The sequence below is a fragment of the Panthera uncia genome, unplaced genomic scaffold, assembly GCF_023721935.1.
Source record: "Panthera uncia isolate 11264 unplaced genomic scaffold, Puncia_PCG_1.0 HiC_scaffold_1666, whole genome shotgun sequence".
NCBI lineage: Eukaryota > Metazoa > Chordata > Mammalia > Carnivora > Felidae > Panthera > Panthera uncia.
Window position 1 is genome coordinate 888 of NW_026058323.1, and position 5,348 is coordinate 6,235.

The following is a 5,348-nucleotide window of genomic DNA, read 5'->3' on the forward strand; positions in this document are numbered from 1 at the left end:
GCGCCAGCTCCATGAAGGAGGGATTTGTTTTTGTGTTTTGCTCTGCTTTCAACTTCTGAATTCCCGTGCCCTGTACGGCTTTAATCAGAAGTTGATGCGTGAGTGAATGAATGCATGGGTGGGCTTTTGGCTCACGGTAGGTGCTAATGCTCCCGGGCTAACCAATGCAGCAGAAAGGGCTGCAGCTGGCCGCCTCCCTGGGCGTCTCTAACCAGCCCTGTCTCAGCACCCGGGTCCTCTCCAGCATTCTCCTATTATTACCCTCTCCTCCACGGGGAAGGGGGGAACAGCCCGGAGGCTGCAGGGGTACAGCCGTGGGGAGCCCCCACCCGCCGCCTGGGTCACGCACCTGAGCGGTGCCGGCAGCACCGGCAGAGACAGCTGGGCACGGCCTGCAGGGGGCGCCCGAAGACTAGCGAATAGGGCACCCGCGGCGGCCGGGAGGTTCAGCTCCCCGGCTGCCCGCACACTTGGAATCTGAGCGGGAACGAGGAACGGTTGGAAGTTATTTGGGGGAGCGAGAGAGGAGCGTGGAAGTCAGGAAGCTAGAATCGGGGAGGGGCAGCAAGACCTTTTTGGATTTTCAGCCAGGACTAACAGGGTGAAGGAATTTATCGCGATGGAGGCGCGGGGGGCGCAGTCCCCGCCTCCGTCCGTGTAAGGAGAGGCTGCTCTCCCAACGGACCCAGCTTGCTGCGCAGGGAGCTAGAAGCTTGCCTTCTCGGACGGGGCGCCCGACTCCCCTCTAAAATAGGGTGTCTGCTCCTCTCATTTCCACGGAACCCCCTGCTGCCTGTGGGGCAAAGGGAATCCTTAGGAGACGGGCAGGAGGACCCAGTCATTCTCTGGTTTCACAAATATTTATGGAAAACCAACCACTTTCCAGGTTCCGTTTTAGGCACTTTACGGAATCACTTGCCAACGTCAGCAAGAGGCCCGCCTTAATGAAGCCTGTCTCCTATCGCGGGAGCTTACGGTGACAACGGCCCTGATAAATGACCAAAGGTGATGTTTTTATATTACTGCCTGCTTCAGAAACTTTTCCCTGCTGCCTCGCGTCACAATGATCTTTCCTCTCTTTTCCTTAGACTATTATTGTTTGGTCTCTGAGTGCACATCATGTTACGTGGTAACAGTATTGATCGCTTATAACTATTATTGCTAGTAATAATTAATAATATTACTAATGCCTGTTTGTATTATTAAGAGTTTGGCTCTTTCTCCCCATCAGATTGGAAACTTCTAGAAGGAATGACCGTTGGACTGTTAATGAGAAGCAAAGCTTGGATTGACCTTTTTAGGTTGGTTTCTAGCTCCTCATCTGTAACGCAGCAGCGATAACCTACATAAGCTACATAGCCCAAAGGTTGTGGGGAGATCAGTTCCCCACCTCTTGGTCCTATGACCTTGTCCCTGTCCTTCAGTTTTCTCTCTAGGGCCCCTGCTGATCTGACCCCCATGAGAGCCCAGATAAGCAGTGGAGGCTGCCCAGTCCTGCTGTTCCCAAGGTGCCAGAGCAGGTGTGGGACACAGGGACAGCCTTCTCCCCAGGCTCCCAGCCCAGCTCAAGGGACAAATGTCCTGCCTGAAGCAGCCCCCTCCTGTCTCCTTCTTGGACCTCAGCTCCTACAAGCAACGTGCACCATTTTATTTTCCACTGAAACAAGCTTTTAAGTTAAGGCAAGTTCATCCCCCTAAATGTAACCCTTTCACACCTCTATTTTCTCCCCTGTTAAAAATACTAAACAAAATGTCATTTAAATCTCAGAGACAGTTCTAGATGGACCTAGCCAAACAGCAGCTGAGCGAGATCTCTTGGCCCAACATCCTATTTCTGCAGAGGCAGCAGGTGCACCAGCTCTATGCTTGTATAAGATGTTGTAAAAGAAAGACATAATGTAACGCTTTCCCTGACCCTGGCCCCCTGGTCCCCTGGCCCCCTGTGTCCCATCCCAGGAGAATCAGGCTCCATATGCATGGTTAGAAATGCAGTGCTTTGCAAAGACACTTTCTAAACTCCCTCCCCGGCTCACGCACATTTCTAGAGTCTTTGCACCTGTAAGGTATGGCTGACATTTTTGCCTCTTGAGGGAATCTGTAAATATTAGTGCTTCCTCCTTACTGTCCCATCATTCATACAGAAGGATAAACTTGGACCCAAAGGTAATCTAAAGTGATTTGATGTGCAAAGTGCTCTAGGGACACCGAGGCATAAAAGATCAACGATGCCGAGGGCAGATGGGGGGGGGGGCGGGCGGAGGAGGTTTACAACGAGGGTGAGGTATGTCCCAGCCGTGAACGAAGACACAGAATTTTGCAGATGGGGGCTGTGGAGGATGGGGTGCAGTCACCGGAAACAGTCTGCGAAGGCACAGGCGGGTGGGGATCTGTCCGGAGATCCGTGAGGACCGCCGTGAGATGAGAATTTGGGAGGGTGTGGGGTGGGAGCTGGCTGGAGGTGAGACCCCAGCGGGGCACGGTGTTCTGTCTGGAATGGGGGAGAGTGCGTGCATACAGCGGGCAACAGAGGAACCGCGCTGGGGCCAAAAAAGACGGCTTAATATTCAATTAATGCTCTAAGTAGCACAGCAAAGAGAAGCAGAGAGTCTAAGACAAGCTGCAAGCTATGGCCCGGTGCTCACCAGACAGAGCACATCCGTCAGGCAGACAGATGCTGGATCGATGCTGCCCCTGGAGCAGGTGGGTTGCCAGGAAACTGGGCATGTCTCTAAGAACAGCCATAGTCTACTTTCTGGTTTTCTTACGTGTGTGTTTTTCAGTGATATTAATTGTACTGATGGATATCGTCATGTGCCGAGAATTCTGCCAAATACCTTGCGTGGGATCCAGCTGGCTCACTGAACATCTGGGTGGCCGACAGTGGCCTTAGGCTGGCTGACCAGACAAAGGCAGTCGGATGCCGTGGTCCCAAGAGGGAGGCTCGGTGCACGCCAGCGCTGGCCCCGTGCCTGCCTGCCCCTCGGCCCGCATGTTGTTTTGAAGGCTGAGACTCAGCAGCACTAAGGGATTCTGCTTACCTCAAGTGGAGTGGGGTGCAGGGTGGTTGGTCTTATTTATTTACTTAATGTTTATTTATTTTTGAGACAGAGAGAGAGAGAGTGTGGGGGAGGGCCAGAGAGAGGGCGAGACACAGGATTCAAAGCAGGCTCCAGGCTCTGAGCGGTCAGCACAGGGCCCAACGTGGGGCTCAGACTCATGAACCGTGAGATTCTGACCTGAGCCGAAGGCGGAACTTAACCGGCAGAGCCCCTGGGGTGGTTGGTTTTAAAGGACGTATACTCCACCTTTCCCCTCACACCAGAGAACATCACTTCTGCACTGGGCAGGCCCCCGTGGACAGCAGGACTTCCTGTGACACCTGCTCTTCACTCTCTTAGTCTTTTTGTTTTGGTGTTAAGTAAACATAGGCGTTATGCCATATCTTCAAAATTCCATGAAATGTGAGTGGACATCATTCCCCAAACTGAAACTCAAAGTCTAACTTGCGGGCCACACAGAGCTGGACTGGGGGGGGGGGGGGGGGGGGGGGGGGGCGGCAGGAATCTGCCTCAGGGCATCTGGGTCCAGAGTCTGTGCTCTTAGAAACCACACTGCTGGAATCATTTCCACTTTTCTCTTTCCTTATCCATCTTTATTTACTTTTATGTTAAACGAATAAGCTTATTCCAGAGAGTTTGTTAAAGGCTCTGACGTGTCGGGTAGCAGGTGCGGGGGATAACGGACTGGCCACTCTGAAGCATCTTGTGGGTCAGGGTTTCCAAAACTGAGAAGGATCAGCCAAGGTTCTCCCGGGCTCTCGAGCCCTCGGCCACGCTGAGACCAGTTCCTTTTTCCTTACGATACGGACTCATCGGTGCCTTCAGAACCAAGAGTTTCCCTTAAAGCATCTGTTCAGCTACCTTATCTCAAGAAAATTGAGGTGCAGAACATCTTGGTGGCCCCAGGCTACACAGAGCGGCCTCTTGGCCTGGGAATGGGCGGCCAGGAGACACGTCCCCAGCCCCGTGCCGGCCCCGTGGCCACCACGGTCCCCGTGTGTCCGGGTGAGGTGTGTGCTGTCCCTGGCAAGCCCGAGGGCACAGTCACCCCAGTGTTTCTCTGTCGGTGGGCAGGGGGTGCGTTTGCAAAGCCTCCTGTCCCAAATTTCCATGCCTCTACCTGTCCCTCAAAAAAATGTACATACGCCTGAAAACCAAAGAGGGGCTTTCACTCCTATTTCGATCACGAGGGTCGTCTGAGCCCCTTTAATGTGAGACCAGTTGTCTGACGAGTTCTCATTAAGTCCTGGGCTTGTAGGTTGAACGTCAATATTTGCTTTCTGCTTTCATATTATCTTAAATCCTTCCAATAATATATTCTCCAATGAATTAATTGGTATTTTCCAATAAATTAAATGGAAAAGGCTCTGGGCCGTGTTCTCTTCGTCATGCCCATGTCCAGTCACTCGTGCCAACGGGGCCCCCAGTGGCCTGTCCTCCCGAAGGGAGGGACGATAATTAGAAAGGAGTCAGAGTAATTGAAAGTGCCTATTGGGCTCAGAGCCCATAGGGAAAAAAATCAGCCCTTGCATTTGTAGAAAGCTCATTTCACAGATTCAACTTTTAAAAATACAGATGTGGGGGCACCTGGGTGGCTCAGACAGTTAAGCATCCGACTCTTGATTCCGGCTCAGGTCATGAGCTCACAGTTCGTGGGTTTGAGCCCCGAGCTGGGCTCCGCACTGACAGTGCAGAGCCTGCTTGGGATCTCTCTCTGCCCCTCCCCTGCTGACACTTTCTCTTTCTCTCTTAAAAAAAAAATAGGGGCGCCTGGGTGGCTCAGTCGGTTGAGCGACCGACTTCGCCTCAGGTCATGATCTCATCATGGTTTGTGAGTTCGAGCCCCGCATCGGGCTCTGTGCTGACAGCTCGGAGCCTGGAGCCTACTTCTGATTCTGTCTCCCTCTCTCTCTGCCCCTCCCCCACTCATGCTCTGTCTCTGTCTCAGAAATAAATAAACATAAAAAAAAATAGACTTAAAAAATAAAATAAAAATACAAATGTGATATGTTGCCTCTGGTCTCATACCCTTCCATGGTTCCTTACCACTTTTAGGGCAAAAGCTACACTTCTTACAAGACCTGACCTGATGCAGCCAGCTCTGACCTCTGCCTCTTTTGCTCATTGTGAAGTCTCTAGAACCGGGCTCAGGGCCTGGACCGTGGAGCTTCATAACTGTTCCCTATTCTGCACTCACCCACCCTGTGCCAGGAGTCTGCTTTGGGGACGGGCATCGAGGGCGTAGAGGGGGCATACGACCCTGGGACTTGCCTCAGTCTAGTGTACAGA

General features: G+C 52.4%; 1 long non-coding RNA gene across 1 annotated transcript; it reads left to right on the plus strand.

The window, feature by feature from the left end:
* Positions 1-498: 498 nt before the first annotated feature.
* LOC125917298 (uncharacterized) lies at positions 499-2,212 on the plus strand. Its single transcript, XR_007456145.1, has 3 exons — positions 499-1,005; positions 1,232-1,301; positions 1,425-2,212. It is a non-coding gene; the product is annotated as an uncharacterized LOC125917298 (long non-coding RNA).
* Positions 2,213-5,348: the final 3,136 nt, after the last annotated feature.